Source organism: Macaca fascicularis, chromosome 3, assembly GCF_037993035.2.
Source record: "Macaca fascicularis isolate 582-1 chromosome 3, T2T-MFA8v1.1".
NCBI classification, from domain to species: domain Eukaryota; kingdom Metazoa; phylum Chordata; class Mammalia; order Primates; family Cercopithecidae; genus Macaca; species Macaca fascicularis.
The window spans coordinates 14,983,887-15,007,823 of record NC_088377.1 but is presented as its reverse complement, the minus strand read 5'-3'; the positions used below and the strand labels follow the sequence as shown (position 1 = coordinate 15,007,823).

Genomic DNA, 23,937 nt, shown 5'->3' with positions numbered 1-23,937 from the left:
CAGTATGAACTTGAGTAACTCTTCAAAAAAAAAAAAAAAAAAAAAGAAAGAAAAACCTCCAAACCTTGTTCTAGTCCGCAGGGAGCGAGGCACACTTTTACTCCTCGATTCGATTCGATTCGTTTCGTAGTGAGCTGTCTGACTTCCACACTGCGAGTCCGTTCAGGGCGCAAGGATGCTGTGAGGCCACACAGTCGGTTAATTAGAGTGAGCTCACTTCTCCTGGCCTTGTGTAAATTCCTGTTGGCACTGGCGATGGAAGTTTATTTTCATTGGAAACATATAGGATTCAGTCTGGTCGTGCATATTTCCTCTCTAAACATAACAGAAAGAGACGAGTCTTTATGCTGACAACGTAATGGCAAACACTGCAAGTACATTCTTCTCGCCTGCCCTGCTGCAGACTTCTGGCTTCTCTCCACTTTGCTGTGTTGTGCTGTGCCTCTGGCTCTGTAGCAGCGCATTTTTGCACCATAAAACTCTTGGCTTGGGCTGAACTGCCTGGGGGTGGATTCAGAGCTCAGCCAGCGCTGAGGTTCTGGAGCCCTGTGTCGGGCCCATTGGGAAGCCCCACATGCAGGGCATTCCTGCCCAAATAGGATTCACATGAAGAGACTCGCTGCTCCTCCAGGTGCCCACTCCCCTTTCCCTCCCGTTTTATCTTTCTTTTTCTTTTTTTTTTTTTTTTTTGAGACGGAGTCTCCCTCTGTCACCTAGGCTGGAGTGCAGTGGCCGGATCTCAGCTCACTGCAAGCTCCGCCTCCCGGGTTCACGCCATTCTCCTGCCTCAGCCTCCCGAGTAGACTATAGGCGCCCGCCACCTCGCCCGGCTAGTTTTTTGTATTTTTTAGTAGAGACGGGGTTTCACCGTGTTAGCCAGGATGGTCTCGATCTCCTGACCTCGTGATCCGCCCGTCTCAGCCTCCCAAAGTGCTGGGATTACAGGCATGAGCCACCGCGCCCGGCCCCGTTTTATCTTTCTTAAATGATGAATCTCACTTGATTGTTGCAATGACAGGAGATGTTAATTGGATGTGAAATTGTTCCCCTGGGCCCATTGATGGACTGCGGTTAAGGATGGTGGTTCTTCGGTGGAGAAGGAGGCAGGGGAGAGATGTCTGTGTTGGAAAAACTTGGTTTCCTGGGATGCTTCTCCCCCGCGGGGAGAATCAGTGCGTCAGGGATTGCAGGCATTGGGAGAAATCTGGATTTTAGTTCACTCAGTCGCTGGCTTTAAAGAAACAATGGTGTCATTAATAGCATTTATCTCCCAAAATCCAGCACAGTTAATGCTTAACTAATAGATTTGGGTTTTAGCAGATTGTAGGGATTAAAATGGTTGTGTGTGTGTATGCTTGACTCTGAGAAGGATTGCTAAATTAAAATGAGTCCCCATCCCCACTCTAGTTTTGGGTATTACCTAACTAAGGCCAATCCTAACACTTTGGGAGGCCAAGGTGGGTGGATCACTTGAGGTCAGGAGTTCTAGATCAGCCTGGCCAACATGGTGAAACCCTGTCTCTACTAAAAATACAAAAAATAGCCAGGTGTGGTGGTGCACACCTGTAATCCCAGCTACTTGGGAGGCTGCGGCAGGAGAATTGCTTGAATTTGGGAGGTGGAGGTTGCAGTGAGCCTAGATTGTGCCACTGCACTCCAGCGTGGGTGACAGAATGAGACTCCATCTCAAAAAAAAAAAAAAAAAAAAAGAGTTTAAGATTTTAAATTTCTATAAACATTAAACTTAAAATAGAAGCAACTTAGAAACCACGTATAATGTTTCTAATACAGACATTATAAATAATGTTTGTAAGGAATCAGTAAAACAATGGTCCTTTGTCATCACCAATATATTTAGATAATTTCTTAGAAGTTTGATTTAGTGGCCGGATGTGGTGGCTCATGCCTGTTATCCCAGCACTTTGGGAGGCTGAGGCCAGTGGATCACTTGAGGTCAGGAGTTTGAGACCAGCCTGGCCAACATAGAGAAACCCCATCTCTACTAAAAATACAAAAATTAGCAGGGTGTGGTGACACACACCTGTAGTCCCAGCTGCTTGGATGGCTGACACACGAGAATTGCTGGAACCCTGGTGTTGGTTCATGATCCTATGAACCAGGATAGGCATGGTCTCTGGCACATTACAGGTTATTACGTTTTGTAAAAAATTGATAAAAGTTGAAAAAATATAGTTGGAAAAACTGAATCGAGAAAAGAGTAGGCGTATATCAGATACTGTAGGCAGGCAAACTACAAAACAAGAACAGACAGTCCGTGCCACTGTTACCTTCTTTTGTGATTGAGTCTCACTGAGATACAAAGTTGAGTATATAAAATGATTGGTTAGGATGTTGAAGTATCTTGTTCTAACCTTTGGTTAAAAAATAATAAGCCTGCCTGTCACTTCCATCAGAACTATTTTTAGGCTAAGAATAAGGGTTGCCTGCTTACTAACTTGCCAATGATCGTGCTTAGAGCACGACGGTGCCAGATACCTGGAGTGAAGGAGTTACTAAAAATACGATTTACTATGTTTTGCAGAGCAGGAAATATGACTAATTTTAGAGGTGGCCTTTTGGCAGATCTGTTTTTAGCAAGTATTTCTGAAACAAACAGGTGCTAAATCCTGTATTTTTGAAGTGCTAGAAATTTAGGGGTAATCGCTCTGAGGAACAAGAAATGCTTAGAGAACTGGAAATTCCTATTAATCCTTGGCAGGGACTTCTTGGCAAGAAGGAGGCATTTGCAAAGCACCTGCTTGGTGTGCCCTGTGTGACAAGGCACTGCCTGTAATTTCGGAGATTGCATTCTGCAGTTGCGGGCGGATTCTTTTGAACTTCCTGCTCTGCCTCATCTTTTTGAAGTACTTGTGAATGATGGAAATTGGCACGTAGGGCCTGGTTCCTAGTGTTCATTGATACAGGTCCTATGGACTTCAAAGGGTGCTTTGAGTCAGCGCAACAGTGCAGAAACGGTGCCCGCGGAGAGGAGTACAACCCTACATTTTCTCTGCAGGTGTTGAGTCACGGCTATAGCTACCCGTGCATACCAATCCGACTCAAGTCTGTGAGACTATAGAATTCTGCATGCTGCCAGCTATTGGAGGTCAGCGCGGCCATCATCGGTCCCAGGGTTTATCTGCCCAGAAGGGGTGGGGAGTGGCAGCCATGTGCCCCCGAAGAGAGGGACAGGTTGTGGTGTTCTCTGTGGGAAGGTGGCTCGGGCACAGGGTATCATTTGCCTTGGAACATAGATTCCCTCTGTCGATTATTTATGGTAATGGAGAGACCTGTTCTCTTGGCTAGTTGAGACCCATAGATAATCCCCAGGCCTTATTTTAGCTGATGGGTGAAACTTCTTTCTCTACTCAGCCCCGGTCGAAGTGCTGACCTGAATTGAATTTCACGCTTTCTGATAGGAGGTGCCACTGGGTGGTAAGATGACCAGCAGGAAAGAGCTAGAAACACAAGGCCTGAATAGTCCCCGAGCAGAGGGACGCCTCTGTGAATTCGAGAGAGCTGTTCCCTCTCCCCATCATCAGCACCAGCCCAGTGCTACAGTGTTGTATGGTTTTTTTCGGGGTCCCCCTCCCGTGCGCATTCTGGTTAGATGCCTGCAGCAGCCCTGGGGTGGGTAAGCTTGCAGGTGTTCTTCCCTGCATTGATGACGTAGAAGGGTGCCCTGAGTAGATCTTCTCGCTGACATTCTCTATGAGTTTGCAGGGATGGTTCTAACAAATTACCACACACTGTGTGGCTTCAACAACAGAAATTTATTCTCTCCCAGTTCTGGAGGCCAGAAATCCAAAACCAAGGTGTCCGCAGGGCCGTGCTCCTTCTGTAGCCACAGGGAGGATCCTTCCTTCCCTCTTTCTAGCTTCTGGTGGTGGCATTTTCTGGCTTATGACTGCAGCTCTCGGTCTCTGTGTCGGTCTTCACCCAGTCTGCCTCCCTCTGACTGTCTTTTCTGTCTCTTAATCTCTTCCTGTCTCTTTATAAGGACACCAGTCATGGGATGGAGGTGCACCCTAATCCAGAATTGCCTCATTTTAACTCGATGACATCGACAAAGTCCCTATTTCCAAAGAAGATCATATCCACAGGCACCCAGGGGACTTGAAGCTATCTTTTGGGGGAGCATAGTTCAAGCCCCGGCACCTTTTTAGACTGTCCGTATTGGGTTGTGGCTGATTTCCTGGCAAGCAGATCTTGGGAAGGAGATGAATGTGCTTTTAGGGATTACTCTCAGAACTGACCTCTGCAAGGAAAGGGGCAAAGCAGCACTAGGCAGAGGGAGAAGCTGGGCTCCAATACCGCTCTCAGCCAAAGCCCCCGCCCATGCCGTGGTGAGTGCTGGAGCTGAGCTGGCCCTTCAGAGCTGGCCAACTTGGGATGAGAGGACTGGGATTTATATTTCTGCATGGACCGGTCCTTGAGGGGGCTGCCCAGGCAAGGGGCATGGCCTTGGACAAGACAGTTGCTGAGGGTGGTTCCTGGGGAGAGCTCACTCCTGGGGGAGTCAATTCTTCAGCACTGATGGGGAATCTGGGGGTACAGCCCAGCATTTGCTGTTCACTGCAAGAAACAGGGTCAGAGTCCAGGGTTCTTCATCTGAGTCCATACCATATGGACCATAGACAACGTGGGCATCTTTTCCATGCCCACTTGGATATGCGTAGTCATCATTTCCATGTGTTGCTATCAAGTCCTCTCATCTCGTTACCTTGAAATATACAAGGTATGGCCAGGCGTGGTGGCTCACGCGTGTAATCCCAGCACTTCGGGAGGCCGAGGGTGGATCACCTGAGGTCAGGAGTTTGAGACTTGGCCAACATGGTGCAACCCTGTCTCTACTAAAAATACAAAAAAATTAGCCAGGCATGGTGGTGTGTGCCTGTAATCCAAGCTACTTGGGAGGCTGAGGCAGGAGAATCACTTGAACCAGGGAGGTGGAGGTTGCAGTGAGCCGAGATTGTGCCACTGTGCTCCAGCCTGGGCAACAAGAGCGAAAACTCCATCTCAACAACAACAACAACAACAACAAAGAAATATACAAAGTATTGCTGGTAAGTATAGTCCCCGTAGCAAACTTTAGCATTTAGTCCTTCTATGTATGTATGTTTGTACCCATGAACCAGCTTCTCTTCATCCTGCCCTACCTTGCAGCTCGATTGTGGTCTCTCACCCTGAAATGAGGGAGCGGCCGGCGTGGCATCTTATTAGCAGATTCTATGTGCCACACGCTGGGAAGTTTTCTGGCCTCACATTTCTCTTAGGTTAGACCATCAGGGCTCTGCTGTGTTTCTTGGCACTTACAAGGTTGAAAGCTCCCTTTATATGCTCTATGGGTTTTTTTCCTGAGAACTCTGGGGCAACTGAGAGTTGGGCCAAGTTGTGGCCCAGCATGCCTACTTCAGAGACGGTGGCACTTTCCTGGGAAGAGACGCTCCCTCCCCCATCACTTGTGAGTGGTGGGAAAAGTCCTGGAAGGAGTTGTGGGAATTTGGATTTTTGATGAGTAGAGTAACAGTTTGGGACATTCTCATGCACGAAAATAACTACTCAGGGTAGAGCCACCTGTTAACATCCTCTTAGCACTCTTACGGTGGCCACTCTGCCCTAGCTACGCAACTTCTCATCACTGGGTTCTTTTTGGTTTTTAATGATCTTTGTGTTTGCAAGATGTGTTTGGTTAAGTTTTGGAACTGGTAATACAGACACATGGTCTGAAATTCAAAGGTTCTGAGAGGGTTTGCAGTGAGAAGTAACTGCTTCTTATCTGGGCTCTTCAGTTCCTGGTCTTCTGGTGAGAGGTCACTCCTCCTCCTAGTCCTTGTGTATCACTCCAGAGATACCCTATATGCATAGGAACCCACATAGATATTTGTAAATGCATAGGTATGGGCAGATTTTCCTTCTTTTATTGATACAAAAGAATGCATAGAATGTGTAATGATCAAGCCAGAGAATCGACGTGTCCATCACCTGAGTATTCATTTGCATGGGTTGGTATCATTTCAAGTCCTCTATTCTAGTTACCTTGAAATATACAAAGTATTGCTGCTAAGTATAGTCACCCTAACAAACATTAGAATTTAGTTCTTCTATCTATGTATGTTTGTAACCATGAACCAGCTTCTCTTCATCCATCCCTCCCACCCACCAGGGCAGATGTATTTTTAAACTGTACATGCTGTTCATTATCTTGCTTTTTCACTTAGCAATATGTCTTGAGCATCCTTCCCCATGACTACTACAAAATTGCCTCACTCTTTATGTTAATTAATTATTGCATAGTAGTCACTGTGTAGAGGAATCGTGTTGACTTAATCATCCCTTGTTGATGGACATTTAGGTGGTACATAATTTTTTTTTTGTTACAAACCACAGTGCGGTAAATATCAATTTCCATTTGTCACTTTATAAACGTGACCCTTCAGTGTATCTGAGGGGTAAATTCCTAGTCTTAGGCCAAAAGGTATGTCTGTTTTAACTGTTAATAAGTATTGCCAAATTGCCTGCCATAGAGGTTGGCAATTTATAATCACATTTATAATCCTTATAATTTATAAGGGTTCCCAACTTATAATCACACCATCTGGTATGGGAATGTTTGCTTTTCCACGTGTCAGCCAACAGGGTACTCATTTTGATCTTTGCCAATCTACTGTATGAAACAGGGTATCTTGTTTTATTTATTGTTTCTCTTATTTACATGGGAGTTGAGTATATTTTCATACCTTCTCAACTGTTTGTGCTTCATTTCTGTTCATTGTTCATGTCCATTCCCCACTTTTCTTTTGGGTTTTTGGCCTTTTTCTTATTGATTTGTAGGAGCTCTTTATCTATTAAGGGAATTAGTCCTCTTTGAGTGACGTATTTTGCAGTGTCTACCGTCTTCCCTCGCTCCCCATTATTCTTTCTCTTTTTCTTTGTGGTTCTTGCCATTTGCAGAAGTTATTTCTTGGGAGTTCATGAACTAGAGAAGGATAATTGATAAGTTTTGGAGGTCTACGGAGCCCTATCAATTGTGTGCATGTAAACATATTTCTGAAGAGAGGGTCCATGGGTTTCATCATATTCTAAATGGAGTTATTTACCTCTAAAATATTAAGAGCCACTGCTTTGTTGCCCATCCTTGTTGGCTCTGCTGACTAAATGGAGGTCTGCAGATTACTGGGCTGAGGGTTTGGATCACCTTGGTTTGTTAACAACAGTGCCAATTGGTCTAAAGTTGCAGATTATACACACTCAGGCTAGGCAGGTGGGTTCTGCGACCATGGCCCTGGACTAAGCACCCTTGATTCCACCCCCACCCTTACTATGCCTGGATTGCAAGGGAGAGGCATACCGTGTGGGATGATCTTTGGAAATCTTTGACTCTTGCTGGTTTAAGTAAAACAACTATGAATCCATGTCTCATCATCTCTTCGTGGGAAAGGTGGTACCATTTATGGTGGGATGGTTGCTATGATCAGAATGTTTGTGTCCCCCAAAATTCTTTTGTTGAAATTCAAACCTCCAGTGTGATGGTATTTGGAGATGGGGCCTTTGGGAGGTGATGAGATCTACCCTCATGAATGGGATTAGTGCCCTTATAACAGGTGCCTCACTGAGGTTGTAGTGAAAAAAAAAAAAAAAAAAGCCAGGCCTGGTGGCTCACACCTGTAATCCCAGACTTTGGGAGGCCGAGGTGGGTGGATCACTTGAGGTCCAGAGCTTGAGACCAGCCTGACCAACATGGTGAAACCCCATTTCTACTAAAAATACAAAAATTATCCAGGCGTGGTGGTGGGCGCCTGTAATCCCAGCTACTCAGGAGGCTGAGGCAGGAGAATTGCTTGAACCTGGGAGGCAGAGGTTGCAGTGAGCCAAGATCATGACGTTGCACTCTAGCCTGGGTGACAAGAGCAAAACTCTGTCTCAAAAAAAAAAAATAAAAAAGTAAATAAAGGGTGCCTAAAGGAGCTTGTTTGCCCTTCTACCATATGAGGACTCAGAGAAAAGGTGCCATTTCTATGAGCCAGAAAACAGGCCCTCATCAGACACTGGATCTGCTGGTGTGTTTGGCTTAGACTTCACAGCCTCCAGAATTGTGAGAAATGTATGTCTGCTCTTTTTTTTTTGTTTTTTTTGACGAGTGTCACTCTTTGTTGGCCAGGCTGGAGTACAATGGCACCATCTTGGCTCAGTGCAACCTCCACCTTCTGGGTTCAAGTGATTCTCCTGTCTCAGCCTCCCGAGTAACTGGGACTACAGGTGTGTGCCACCACGCCCCGCTAATTTTTTTATTTTTAGTAGAGATGGGGTTTCATTCGCCACGTTGGTCAGGCTGGTCTCAAACTCCTGACCTGAGGTGATCCACCCGCCTTGGTCTCCAAAGTGCTGGGATTACAGGCACGAGTCACCGTGCCTGGCCAAATTGTCTGTTCTTTATAAGGCATCCAGTCTATGGTATTATGTGACACCAGCCCCAGCTGACTAAGACAGTGATTGAGAAGAAAGAGAAAGGGGGAGTATTGAGGGAAATGAAAACTTTTCAGGGAGCAAGAGCCACTACGTAACTTGGACTTAAAATGTACTAAGCCGAGTATTAATACAGTAATGCATGTGCGTGGCAGTGCACCTTGGGACTCTTTGAGCGGCTTTGTCTACTTGAGAAGCCCTCTGAGGAGTAGCCCTGGTGGGGCCGACAGGCGGGCCCTGCTGTTGGAAGTCCTGTGGCCTCAGCCTGACGACGGTCTCTGAATGCCCTGTCACTCTCTGCCCCTTCCCTCTGCTTTGTCCCTCCTCACCACTTGGACTGGTGTGCTAGGGCTGCCATAAGAGAGCAGCACAGACCTGGGGGCTGGAACAGCAAGGCCTTACTGTTTCTCATTCTGGAGGCTGGAAGTCCAAAATCAAGGTGTTGGCAGGGTGGGTCCTTCTGAGGCTGTGCAGGAAGGATCTGTTCCATGCCCCGCTCCTCGGCTTATCTGTGGCTGTCTTCTTCCTGTGTCTCTTTACATCGTCTGCCCTCCACGTGTGTCTGTCTCTCCCTGTACAAATGTTCCCTTTCGTTTTCTTTTTTTTTTTTTTAGATGGAGACTTGCTCTGTTGCCCAGGCTGTTGTGTAGTGGCACAATCTTGGCTCACTGCAACCTCTGCCTCCAGGGTTCAAGGGATTTTCTTGCCTCAGCCTCCTGAGTAGCTGGGATTACAGGTGTGCCCCACCACACCTGGCTAATTTTTGTATTTTTAGTAGAGACCATTTCACCATGTTGGTCAGGCTGGTCTTGAACTCCTGACCTCATGACCCGCCTGCCTCAGCCTCCCAAAATGCTGGGATTACAGATGTGAGCCACCACACCCAGCCTATGTTCCCTTTTGATAAGGACACCAGTTCAAATTGGATCAGGGCCCACCTTAATGACCTCACTTTAACTTGATTACTTCTCTAAAGACCTCATATTCAGGGGTCTGGGCGCAGAGGTTCATCCCTATAATCTTAGCTCTTTGGGAAGCCCAGGAAGGCAGATCACCTGAGGTCAGGAGTTTGAGACCAGTCTGGCCAACAAGGTGAAACCCTGTCTCTATGAAAAATACAAAAGTTATCTGGGTGTGGTGGTGCACACCTGTAAACCCAGCTACTCGGGAAGCTGAGGCATGAGAATCACATGAGCCTGGTTGGGAGGCGGAAGTTGCAGTGAGCCGAGATTGTGCCATTGCACTCCAAATTGGGAGACAGAATGAGACTCTCAAAAAAAAAAAAAAAATACTGAGATACTGGAGTTAGGACTGCAACAGATGAATTTTGGGGGGACATAATTAAACCTTTAACATCACCTGATCCCATGGCTTATATTTAGAGTTGATGTGTTTATCTCCCTACTAGAGTGTAAGCCCCATGAGGGGAGACCACTGCTCTATCCCCAGTGCCAAGAATAGTTTCTGGTACAGAGAATATGCTCAGAAAATCCTTTTTTTTTTTTTTTTTTTTTTTTTTTTTTTTGAGACAGTTCCGCTCTTGTTGCCCAGGCTGGATCTTGGCTCACTGCAACCTCCGCCTCCCAGGTTCAAGCTATTCTTCTGTTTCAGCCTCTCAAGTAGCTGAGATCACAGGTGCACACTACCACGCTTAGCTGATTTTTGTATTTTTAGTAGAGATGGAGTCAGGCTGGTCAGGCTGGTCTCGAACTCCTGACCTCAGGTGATCCACCTGCCTCGGCCTCCCAAAGTGCTGGGATTACAGGCATGAACCACTGCGCCTGGCCAGAAAATGTTTTATGAATGGATCCAAGCATGGTTTAATCTTCCTAAGGCACGTGACAGCCTTCTAGGGGGTAATGTCCAAGCTGGTAGGCTCTGGTTCTGCAAGCGCTGTACGTTTCTCTCATTCCTTGCTGCTGTGGGTATGCCTGTCTGGGTGATGACTATGTTGAACGGGTTGTCTGGCTGGTGCTCTGTAGAAAACTCCTGGTCCCTGAACAGCTGTGTTTTCTGCAGGAATTTAGGTAGGCACCTAGGTATCTGAGTGACAGGTAACCAACCAGAACCAGACAATATTTTGCAGTGTCAGGGGACTGTTAACGGACCTCGCTCTTTCCTGAGAAAATGTAGCAACACTGCAACAGATGGGAGAAGTTGCTATTTGCAAACATACATTTTATTTTGGATGTTTCCCATGGAGATATATGTAGTTTTGGAGTCTGTCTCTTTGACTGTATTTTTTTTTATAAGTTTATTAGTCTCCTAAGCCACATTCCTGCCAAAACATTTTGCAATCCTGCTTGCTTCTCTTGCCCATTTTCTGAGCCATTTGATTTCATTCTGGGCTCCCTCCCTGCATCACCAATGCCATTTTAATCGTCTATTTGAGTTCTTGTTGTCTTACGTTCGACCCCAAGGCTTTTGGTAAGTTGTCAGGCCATCTTTCTGCCTTTCTTCAGACGCTTTTGTACGTGAAGCTCCTCTCTTTGTCACCATCGGCTCTTTGCCTGAGCTCTGCGTGTGGCAGCTTGAAAGTACGCAGCAGTAGTGGGTGCCCCGTGAGCACAGAGTGTGGTGCTAAGAGACAAAGGAACAGTGGATGTTGCAACCACCTTCAGGGAGCCTTGCCAGCTCGGTTAAGGGACGATAGAATAAAGTTTGGATTCTTAGTGATTCCCTTGTCTATCTGGAGCAGAACACGGATTGCATAACCTTCCAAATCAACAAAAACCTGCAGGAAAGAAATGGGTACGTGGTTTTTGCTTTGGCACTGAGGAGGTCATACTGATCACGAAAATAATGAACATTTGTGGATCTCGTACCATCTGCTGGGCCATATCTTGGATGCTTTGTTGCATAAGACAACTTACTCTTCATAGCAGCCTTTTGTGGTAGGTACTGTCGTCCTGATTTTGCAGCGATGACCAGGATCTTGGTTTGCCTAGGACTCTCTCAAGTTTAATGTAGGAAGTCTTGGATTTGAGGAAGCCCCTCAGATAATGCCAAAAGCACATTCACCCAGGAAAACATTTCCTCAGAGTGTTTGGAGTCCAAACTGCAGGTTTCCAAATAAAAGTATTAATAAGTAGCCAATCAGGTCATGAATCAGTGAAGTAAAGCGCAAAGCCCTGGGCATTACTGGGATGCTTTTGTGAGTAATAATAACATCCATGTGTGCTCACAAGGAGTGAGGGGTGCTTTTCTCACATATGTAGTACTGGTCTACCATCTTTATGCATTCACTGTGAGATGAGGAGCTTGAGCTATTAATAATATGTGTGTTAGGCCAGATGCAGTATTAAAATCCCATTTTAATACTGGGATTAAAATGCCTGTAATCCCAGCACTTTGGGAGGCCGAGGCAGGTGGATCACTTGAGATCGGGAGTTTGAGACCAGCCTGTCCGACATGGTAAAACCCTGTCTCTACTAAAAATACAAAATTAGCTGGATGTGGTGGCACATGCCTGTAATCCCAGCCACTTGGGAGGCTGAGGCAGGAGAATCCCTTGAACCCAGGAGGCGGAGGTTATGGTGAGCCCAGATTGCAGGCTATTGCACTCCAGCCTGGGCAACAAGAGTGAAACTCACCTCAAAAAACAAACAGACAAACAAACACACAAAAAATGGGTGTTGTATGTGCACACACAAATGTATGTGTGTATATATATATATAAATACATGCATATACACAGATGTATTTGTGTATTATATACAACATTAAATATAAATTATATAATACTATGCTAAATATAAACACACACATATGCCTTTTTGTTAGACTTCCTCAATGAAGGAAGCAGTGGGGACTAGTAGCTCTCTGGGTAGCTCTGGTTAGCATCCGTCTCTATCTCTAGTACTTCTCTTTTGCGCTGAGGGTTGAAAAATCTACCAGAGGGGCGAGAGGTTTTGAATCACATCGTGAAGCTGGAAGTTCATTCCTATGTCTCACAGTGAACAGTCCCTTCCAATCTCCTCATTAAACCATCCTCCTATGAGAATGAACACAGATTACCTATTAAAAACAAAACAAAATACCCAGTGCTTTTGCCTTATTATGCCGACGATTTGGAGCCAGACCAGCTTTCCCAAGCCATTGCTTCCTCACTTGGGCTGAGAAAGGACATCAGAGGCAAATGGAATGAGGAAGTGCCCCAGGTGAAAAGCAAGCTTAGGGGAAGTTAGCTGTGGAGTCTGAGATCAGAATATTTTAACATTTTATCTGAGCCCTATGGTAGTGAAACCAAATGGATAAAGATAAGTGTTATCACTTATATAATCTGGTTTTTACTTGGAATTACTGCTGCTCTGATGTAGCTTTCTCAGTGCATTCTTGATTCCAGGTTAAAAATTTAATTAGAGAAACTAGTCGATGACTCAGTTCTCAGTTGAACATTTACATTTAATAATACTAATAACGAAAACTTGTTTTGAAAACACGTCTCCAGGTTTGTATAGTGTCATTCCCATAGGGTGACATTTTATTCTATTAAAAGCTAACATTTGTGAGAAGTAGTTGCAATTTCAAGGCCAATTTGACATAATAAAACTTGAATTTCTCTCTGGAGGGAAGGTGCTGGATGGCTATTGTACTCCCACCTAATTTATTACTCTGAGATGCTTTTTCCAAGATCAAGAGTGAGCTTTTTATCATAAAGGCCATTAAAGCAGCTGAGAAAGTACCTGAGAATGTGTGGGGTAACAGATAGTTTCTTTCCAGTGTTCAGACTTAGAATTGTGTCCTCCAGATTTCAGAGGAACATATTACTCAACAGCGCATTTATTTTTAAAAAGTCTAATATAAATCAGGGTTTTTTCTATGATCAACTATAAATATTTTTTAAATAATATATTTTTAAGTATTTTTGACTAAGCATTAAGAATTTTAAAATTCTTTAAATCTTAACTGATTTATTATACTGTGACTTAACTGTCACAGGTATATTCCAGAATATTTGAGATTTTTAACAGATCAAAAGAAATCTTGAGCTCATATTTGATAGTTGCCATCTAAATCATGGCCACTTATACATACTTTTTTATTGTCAGTTTTGCCACTTGTTACTATACTGATCACATTGCATTATCCACTCTTTCTGTTTTAGATAACCTTTTTTTTTGAGACAGAGTCTTGCTCTATTGCTCAGGCTGATGTGCAATGGCGCAGTCTCAGCTCACTGCAACCTCCGTCTCCTGGGTTCAAGTGATTTTCCTGCGTCAGCCTTCCAAGTAGCTGGTATTACAGGCACTCGCCACCATGACCAGCTAATTTTTGTGTTTTTAGTAGAGACAAGATTTCACCTTGTTGGTTCGGCTGGTCTTGAACTCCTGACCTCAAGTGATCCATCTGCCTCGACCTCCCAAAGTGCTGGGATTGCAGGTGTGAGCCACCACGCCCAGCCGATAAATATTCTCTTAAACTTTGATTTCTGGGGATGCATAGCATTCCATTATTTGGAGCTGCTGTGATTTTTAAATCCAGTTCCCAATTGTTGGACATCGAGGTTGTTTCAAAATTTTCCCTGGATACGTGATACTGCTGTTACTATCCTTGTATGTTCATCTCTGAGTCATTCCTTAAGATAAATAGTTGGAAGGCTTTTGACACATTGCCACATTGCGCTTCAGAAAGGTTATACCAAGTGACAAAACAGATACGAAAGTGACTTTTCAACTGAGCGTTTTGATAATTAGTAAGGCTAATCATAATTTGTGTACTTGATTGAAAATGTGTTTCTTCTTTTATGAACTGTTAATAATTTTCCCCCATCTTTCTTCTGTTTATCTTACTGGTTTATAGAAACTCTTTTCGTATTACAGATATTAGCTTTTGTTTACAAAAAAAAACTTTAGACAAATTAAATTTGACGATTTAATTGAGCCAAGAATGATTTGAGAATGGAGCACCCCCCGGCCCTGACCCCCAACCAGACAAAATGGAAGTAAGGTACAGAAACAGGCTGGATGTGGTCGCTCACGCCTGTAATCCCAGGACTTTGGGAGGCCGAGGTAGGTGGTTCACTTGAGGTCAGGAGTTTGAGATCAGCCTGGCCAATGTGGCAAAACCCTGTCTCTACTAAAAATACAAAAATTAGCTGGGCGTGGTGACCCACCCCTGCAATCCCAGTTACTCGGGTGGCTGAGGTATGAAAGTAGCTTGAACCCAGGAGGCGGAGGTTGCAGTGAGAGGAGATTGCGCCACTGCCCTCCAGCCTGGGCGACAGATTGAGACTTTGTCTCAAACAAACAAACAAAAAAGAAAAGAAAAGAAAGAAACAGCTGGATTGCTTGCAGCTTGGCATTTGTCTTATTTGAACATGTGAACACACCTGTGATTGGCCCAGACTCTGTGATTGGTACAAGAGCAGATTACATTTAATAATACTATTAAATGTATTATTACACATCTGTTTACACATTCTGTTAGGATCCTGTTTACACATGCAAGTTAGGTTACAGTTCACTATGTACAGATAAACCATTAGGCTGAACTTAAAATATGTAAGAAAGCAACTTTAAACTTTATTTAACATTTTATTATGTTGCAAATATTTTCTCCCAGGTGGTCATTTGCCTTTTGATTCACCTTATGGTGCTTTTATTTTAGGAAGGGGGCAGAGGCACATAGAAATGTTGTGTTTTGTCGAATCAATCCAATAGCCTTTTATCTTTAGTTTTCTCTTATTACTTTTATGCATAAGTAACCTAGAGGGCTTGTTGTTGGTTTTGTCTTATACATGATCAGTGGGTCCAGTGTTTCATAGTTGTCTGCAGAAAAATCTTTGCATTGGGTAGGGATATTTGACTACAGATTCTAACCTGTTACATAATGATTTAACCTGTTGGTGTTATGTAGTAAAGCACAGGCTGTGGGGACTGACAGCTTGGGGCTCCCATCTGCTTTCTGCTACTTGGTATCTGTGTGATCTTGGGCACAGTGTTCAAAAACTCTAAACTTCAGCTTCTGTATCTGCAAAATGGTGACAACCATACCTCATGGTATTCAATGAGAATTTGGTTTTTAAAAAATACATACATATACATATATATATATACGGTGTGTGTGTGTGTGTGTGTGTAAAGCACATAGCCTGAAAATACAGTCATTATTGTGTTAGTCAAGAAACAGTGGCCGGATGTGGTGGCTCATGCCTGTAATCCCAGCACTTTGGGAGGCCAAGGCGGGCGGGTCACCTGAGATCAGGAGTTCGAGACCAGCCTGTCCAACATGGTGAGACCCCTGTCTCTACTAAAAAAATTCCAAAAAATTAGCCAGGCATGGTGGCGCATGCCTGTAGTCCCAGCTACTTGGGAGGCTGAGGCAGGAGAATCACGTGAACCCGGGAGGCGGAGGTTGCAGTGAGCTGAGATCACACCACTGCGCTTTAGCCTGGGAGACAGAGCCAGACTCTCTCTGAAAAAAAAAAAAAAAAGGGAAAGAAGAAAAAAAGAAATGGTAGTTGGTTGTTCTCTTCATTTGGACTTTCATAGTTACATTTACGCCTTAAAAGTATGTATTATTTAGCGTCTTTTAGGTAGTAAGAAACAGATACCCACTCAGTTGATCATAGATAACAGCGTTTTATTTTAAGGATAAAGTGAGGTGAGGCAAAAGATGATGGGGGCGCCTCTTCCGTCAACACCTCCCTGAGGACCGGAATGCCTCTCCGGAGGTCTGCATTCCTGGGATTCCACTTCCCTCTTGCCCACCTCTGCCTTGGACCTCCTTTTCTTGGCAGCTTCTGTGCTTCCTAGGGAGCATCCTGCCATTCACCCTGCCCCCTGCCTCAGGGCTTCTCACTATTCCTGGCTTCCCTGCCTCCTCCTGTGTTTCACTTTCTGCTCTTTCTGGATGTAGGGGAGGGAAAATGTCTTCCCTCTACCTTTCTATGTCTTTGGTTGGGCTACAGATTAAACTGACATAAGACAGAGTAGAAGGAGGAAAACCACATTTAGGGACACCGTATGCATGGGAGTCCCACAGAATATGAGACTCCAAGAAGGGCCAGGTCATGGAAGCTTCTACAGCATCCTGAGCTACAGAAAAGAATAGGGGCTTGAGGCTTTGGGGGTGGTGGCGATGCGTTATGGGAGGATGAGGGGAAGGAATGTATGGTGGTGAATAAAGGTTGCCTTGTTATGCAGATAAAAGTCTTCCAGGTAATAAAAGTTACCTGGAGCAACTCTCTTCCTGATACACAAATTTTCTTTATAGATATTATTTCTTTATAGATATTATTATTATTATTTGCAAAAGAACAGCTTTTCAGAGCTACTTCTATGTTTGCAGTTTCTCAGGATAACCAGCTCAAACTATGCCAAATAATTATAATTGGAGTGTCATGTTCTGGTCTCCTATAGTCATGTTTCGGGGTGGTTGGTGTGTCCTGAGCCCCAACATGGGTATTATTGGGTCTGCTTATATTTCTGGGATTGATGACATCGTGGTAGAAGTGTGATACTGGAATCCTTACTGACCTTACCTCCTTGTCACCTTTTTGCCACTGAGTGTCCTTTAACAGCAGAGAATCATTTTGACAGTGGAAGAAAGAATACTATTGATAGATGATCCTCCACGAGTTACCAGATTAGTATGGTTTGAGAAAGTTTGTGGGACAATTTAATTCTCGTGGTTTTGATCGGGTAGGCAACTCTTGCCTCAACACTCAGGAAAACATGTTATTGCCTTTAAGGGTTACACTTTCTCCCATGTTTGTGTTTTTGGGGATAGCTTGCTGCATTTTTTCACTGACCCTTTGCTAGAAGTTCTGTCATTTCCAGCGTGATCTAAGGCCCCTTTGGATTCTGGGACTGGGTTGAGAATTTTGTCTTGGATTCTTATTGCAAAAATTTCTGGGTTTCCAATTCCTGTGGTTTCTCCCTTCTTCCCCAAGGCTGCGTTTTTTTTGTACCTTTTCAACTGCTTTTGGCTGCCAGTTGTCCTCTGGTGTGAGAATAGAATATTGATTGCTTCCTGTTGCCTGTGGGACAGGAATGCTTCTTGAATTAGAGCTAATTTTGGAGTTTAAAGTATTAAATGTCAAATTTGAAAGAAAGCATGTCTAAGACCTCTGTGTTGTGGAAAGGAAGGTCATCCCAGGGCCTAGGGGAAGGGAAAGGAAGAAAGAAAAGAGAAAGGAGAAAATAGCTGATGACTTCTCCTTTTTCCAGATCATTCCCTCTACACTCATGGAACGCTCTTTCCATTTTCGTAAAATCCATTTTTAGACTCAGAATTCTGCATCTCAAGCCATTTGCCAGGTGTACTGTGATGTCAGAATACTCACTGCTGGGGAAATTGCCCAGTTGTAACTAGCTTAAAAAATAACACAAATGGTACCTTTACTTGGAGATGATCGTTTGTTTTTTCATTCAAACACTTAGTGATGGCCCTTTTTATGCAGAGCTGCTGATAACCTGTATGGGCTTTTGTACACTTTGGAAAAGCTGTGCCTTGCCAGACCAATTAGAAAAAGACATCCCCTCTGGGTCAACCAATTAAAAAAAAGCACATCCTCAAGTGGGCCAATTAGAAAAGGCATCCCCTCTGGGCAGCCCAGTTGGACAAAGGCTTCCTGTTTGAATGGATGCAGCTGCAAGGTGCATGGTTTAGCAAACAGACAGCATTTCGGGAGGAAAATGTATCCTTTGCTCTAGGGCACAGAGTTGGCAAGCCAAGTGGGGTCTGGATTTTTCCCCCCAAATGGCCCCCTCCATTGGGTGCTTTTGTCTGAGGCACCAAGTGCACTGTGAACAGGCTCAAGAATCAAATCTGCCCCGGTGGAGCCTGCCTCCTGGAGTGGGAGCTAAGCTGTGAATCACAAACACGGAACTCATGCTATTACAGTGGAAAAGTCCATGTTTCTTCCAACAGTGACTGATTAAGTGTCCCAGGATTTTAGCGAATCTCAGGTAAAAATCTGCAGAATCAGTCCTGGTCTCTTTCTTTGGCAAAGTCTGCTTTGTTGCTTGTTCTGTAAGAGAAAGAGAAGCAAGATGAAGAATTTGGATGATAAATAAATTCAGTGTGTTTATGTCACTCAAGGCCCAGGAGACACAAGCCATGCTCTGGCATATGTAACAATTAGGGTCTTGGGGAAATGCCCTTCACGAGACCTGTGAACTTTGTGTCTCCTGAGTCATCATTCAACCTGCCGCAGGGGCCCAGGGCTCTCAGACTTCCTGTGTGTTAAGAGCCGAAGCAGCTGTTAAACTAGAGTCCGGTCTGCAAATTCGAAGAGAAAATTCCCCCCAAAGTGCTGATTGCTTATCAGCCCTGTTCCTTCCTTGGGTGGGGAAAGGGTGTGACAATTTAATAATGGGCCTGTGACAATTACATGCAAGTGGAGAGAATGAAAAACCAGCCTTGGAACAGAGATTTTTTTCTATTTTCTTTTCTGGGAATGGTACGTGGTGGTTTTGGCTTTCTCTGTGTGTAATCGGAGAGGCCCATCCGTCTCTGTGTGACAGAGGAAAATTTCAGCATTAGGAAAGTAACTTCTGATTTCTCACAAACAGCTGGGTGGGCCATGCCTCACTGGTGCTCAGGCCGAAGCAACCTTTTAAATAGAGTTGCCCAGTGTGGCTTCTGCATCCGAAAGGGCCAGTGAGCTGCTGTGTGTTTCGCGGTGGTTGCTGAGCTCTTGTCATCCTGAGCACCCCTGGTGGAGGGTCAGTGTGAAGGAGGGCATTACCTTGAACCTGACAAGTCTTATATTTGTCAGGGTGTTTGCTGTGGGCTGAATTGTGACCCCCAACCCCAAATTCATACGTTGAAGTCCTAACCCCCAGTATCTCAGAAGGTGACTGCATTTGGAGATAGGATCATAAAGGGGTGATTAAGGTGCAATGAGGTTATCTGGATGGGCCTTAATCCAATATACCTGGTGTCCCTAGAAGAAGAGGAAATTTGGACACAGACGTGCGCACATACAGAGAGAGACTGTGCGAAGGCACAGTGAGAAGGTGGCCATCTACACGCCCAGGAGAAGGGCCTCAGGAAGAAACGACCCTGCTGACACTTTGATCTCAGACTCGGGGCATCCAGACCTGCGAGAAAATACAGTTCCGTTGTTGGAGCTGCCCAGTCTATAATCCTTTGTTACGGCAGCCCTGGCCAACGAACACACTCTTCATACACCTCCATTTGCTGAGTGTCCCAGAAGCTGAGGTCAGTTTCAGGAATCTCGCTGGGAAACTTCACCTGATTCACGAGACCACTGTCTAATGGGATCCCCCTCTTCAGTAACGTTCTCCTCTGGGTAGGAGCCTGGGGTTTCTCTCTCTCACTTCTTGCCTCACTAAACTCTGTTCTGTCACGAATCACATTCTGTCCAGATACCACGATACCTGCAAACAATGTCCTCCTTGAGTAAGGAAATCAATAATACTCATTGGATTCCTGACTCGTATGGTGTTGTTTGCTGTCTCATTCCATGTTGGGTCAAGAAAAACAAACAAACAAACAAGAAAATGTTTTCCCTATAGTGCTGTCTTGGTTTCCCTGGCCTATTTCTACAAAACACCCTCAAAAGAAGAAGGTGTTCCAAGTTCCTATTAGAATTTCTTCATGGACACATATAGATGTATGAAATTATTAGGATGGTCCATAAAGCTCTTTTTTTTTTTTTTTTTTTTTTTTTTTGAGACGGAGTCTCGCTCTGTCGCCCAGGCTGGAGTGCAGTGGCCTGATCTCAGCTCACTGCAAGCTCCGCCTCCCGGGTTCACGCCATTCTCCTGCCTCAGCCTCCCGAGTAGCTGGGACTACAGGCGCCCGCCACCTCGCCCGGCTAGTTTTTTGTAGTTTTAGTAGAGACGGGGTTTCACTGTGTTCACCAGGATGGTCTCAATCTCCTGACCTCGTGATCCACCCGTCTCGGCCTCCCAAAGTGCTGGGATTACAGGCTTGAGCCACCGCGCCCGGCCGGTCATAAAGCTCTTTATATTGTTTGTTGGATATTGACACATGACTTGTGTTACTTTGCATATGATTTGTGTGAACCCAAAAGATTATTCTCTGTAGCTCTTAAAATGTTCACTCTTTAGGAACACTCTTAAAGTGATCAACTAAAAAATGCTGTTGCTAGTAGCTTGATGTCATGTGCATTAGTTGCCTGGGGCTGCCGTAACAAAGTACTACAAACTGTGTGGCTTAGGGCCAGGCGCAGTGGCTCACACCTATAATCCCAGCACTTTGGGAGGCCAAGGCAGGCAGATTGCTTGAGCTCAGGGGTTTGAGACAAGCCTGGGTAACATGGGGAGACCCTGTGTCTACAAAAATACGAAAATTACCCAGAAGTGGTGGCGAAGGGCTGTAGTCCCAGCTACTTTTGGGAGGCTGAAGTGGGAGGATCACTTGAGCCTAGGAGGTAGAGGCTGCGGTGAGCTGAGATCGCACCACTCACTGTAGCTGGGGTGACAGAGCAAGACCCTGTCTCAAAAAAACCAAAACAAAAAAGCAATAACAACAACAACAAAAAACTGTGTGGCTTAAACAATGAAAATATATTGCCTCATTCTGGAGACCAGAAGTCTAAGATCAAGGTGAGCTGGTTCCCTCCGAGGGCTGCAAGGAAATGTTCTTTCCAGGCCTCTCTTCCAGCTTCTGATAGCCCCAGGCATTCCTGGCTTGAAGGGCATCCTCCCTGCATCTTCACGTCATCTTCCCTCTGTGCATGTCTGCCTCTTGTTCACATTTTCCATTTAATAAAGACACAGTCATGTTGGATTAGGGCCCACCGTAATGACCTCATCTTAACTGGGTCATCTGCAAAGACTCTATTTCCAAATAAGGTCACATTCACGGATGCTGGGAGTTAGGACTCCAGCATCTTTTAGGGGGACAGAATTGACCCGTAACACCATGTTATTGTTTTTCTTATCCCATCTCATTAGCCGCAAAAAGGTCTTTGGATCCTGGAAGCAAAGAGCAAGAGACAGGCAAAGGCCAAGAGGACAGTGAAGGAGGTGGGGTGGTCAGGGCTAAGAGATAGACTGCCCTGGGCATTGATGCTCCATGGGCTTTGGGTGGAGAGTGCTGCCTGGACCTTCAGGGAGCTTCATTGCCTCTGTTCCACCATGTTCTATCTTTCCGAGATGCTCACCTCCTCCCCTGTCCCGGGATGCTCATCATTGCTAAGTGTACTTGGGTTTATGGTTCACTGACAGTTCTCTTGGAGAGAGAAAGAGGGAGGCTACGTGGAGTAGGGATGCATTGCAGAGAAGCGACAGTTATGCTGACATTCTGTTAAGGAAGACCTTAGACTCTGGAAACAGACTTGAGGTGCAAGACCGCCAGCTGGTCTGGCTTCCAGGAGAAGGCCGAGAGGTGAGCCACACAGGGCAGTATTTCTCAGTCTTATTTTTTCATCCCTATGCTCTGTAGTGAAACCCGACCTGGCAAAACCATTTTATGTTTTGTGGTTATTAGGACAAGCTTTATACTTTGTGGGCATTTATTTATTTATTTACTTTTGAGATATAGTTTCGCTCTTGTTGCCCAGGCTGAAGTGCAATGGCATGATCTCAGCTCACTGCAACCTCCGCCTCCCAGGTTCAAGTGATTCTCTTGCCTCAGCCTCCCCAGTAGCTGGGACTACAGGTGCCTGCCACCATGCCTGGCTAATTTTTTGTATTTTTAGTAGAGACAGGGTTTCACCTTGTTGGCCAGGCTGGTCTCGAACTCCTGGCGTCAAGTGATCTGCCCGCCTCAGCCTCCCAAAGTGCTGGGATTACAAGCGTGAGCCATTGCGCCTGGCTGTGGGTTTTTTATTAGGGCAAAAATAGGTGGACTGAGTATGTGTTTTGCAGCTCACTTTTCGTCTCGACTCTAGAGGCCTCTCCCGTCTTTTACCACTATGGAGAGGCCCTGCATTGAGCTTTGTTGTGGGGTGGGGTGGAACAGGGCGGGAGTGGGGTCCAAGCTTCTGAAAGTGTAAAGAGAGAGGATGATTAATGTCAGGCCAAGCTCTGCTTGGAACGAATTTGAGAAGTTTGAGAGAAAGGGCAGTGTCTATTGATGCTAGAAGAAAGACTGATATGAAAGCAAAGTTTTGATATCCACAAAGCATCCGATCGATCTGCCTAAATCGTTTGTTGGGCTCCTCTTAGGGAACACCGTCTGTGAGCTTATTCTCTTTTATGGTGTAACGTTACAAACACTTATAATGTATGTTATTGTGGAGACGGAATGATGATAAGCTGCTCTTAAGTTCCCACCCTGTTCCACTGTTCTCGGTAGATTTATGAGTACAAAAGGGGAAAAGCTCATTCTGCACTTGGTGCCATGGAGGAAATGATTTAAAAAGTCGAGGCGGGCAACGACTTCCCGCTGCACTAATTTTACTTAGATCTTCCCTTTTTACGTTCTGCATTAGTTTCCTGCGCTGCCATAACAAAGTACCATAAACTGGGCGGCGTCAAACAATAGAAATTTATTGTCTCACAGTTCTGGAGGCCAGAAGTATGAAATCAAGGCGTTGGCAGAGCCATGCTCTCCCTGTATGCTGTAGGGGAGGAGAATCTTCTTTTCTTCCTAGCTTTGGTGGTTGCCTGCAGTCTTTGGCCTGCTTTGGCTTGGAGATGCATCACTCCAGTTTCTGCCTGCAAATTCGTGTGACCTTTGCTCTGTGTGTGTGTCTGTGTTTCCTCTTCTTGTAAAGACACCAGCTCTATGGGATTAGGGACCCATCCTACTCCACTATGATCTTATCTTGACTAATTACATCTGCAATGACCCTGTCTTCAAATAAGGTCACAATCTGAGGTCCTGGGGGTTAGGCCTTCAACATATCCTTATGGGAGACACAGTTTAACCTATAATGTGTTCTAAACCAAACTCACTGCCTTTGCCAGTGACCGCTCTGCCTCTTCTTCATTCCCTGCTACTCCTGCTCAGCACCATCTTGGTTCCTCCATCTTCTCAGTTCCTTTTGGGTTATTCGGCTCCTGTAAGTTACACCTCTGGCTGCTGGGTTTTTTTTTTTTTTTTTTAATTTTTTATCTTTTAGACAAAGTTTTACTCTTGTTGCCCAGGCTGGAATGCAGTGGCACGATCTCGGCTCACTACAACCTCTGCTTCCTGGGTTCAAGCAATTCTCCTGCCTCAGCCTCCCACGTAGCTGGGATTACAGGTGCCTATCACCAGGCATGGCTAATTTTTTTTAAGTAGAGATGGAGTTTCACCGTGTTGGCCAGGCTGGTTTTGAACTCTGGACCTCAAATGATCCACCTTCCTCGGCCTCCCAAAGTGCTGGGATTACAGGCGTGAGCCACCACGACTGGCCTCTGGCTGCTTTTTGATTTTATCTCCTACTGAGTCCCTTTGACACAGTCTAGTTGAATCCTCATTCATTCTCCCCATCCCCTGTTCCTCGCAGCGTAAGCCGTCCTCATTGTCTAGAAGTGAACTCTAATGAGTCCACAGACCTGCTGAAAACATCTTGATGGGTCTTATTATAACAGAGCAAAT

The 23,937-nt window shown here is 45.1% G+C and overlaps 1 protein-coding gene across 2 annotated transcripts in view; it reads left to right on the top strand.

Moving 5' to 3' along the window:
• The window catches only part of HUNK (hormonally up-regulated Neu-associated kinase), a 127,347-nt gene that overhangs the window by 1,922 nt on the left and 101,488 nt on the right, over nucleotides 1–23,937 (top strand). The gene's annotated exons all lie outside the window — the stretch shown is intronic.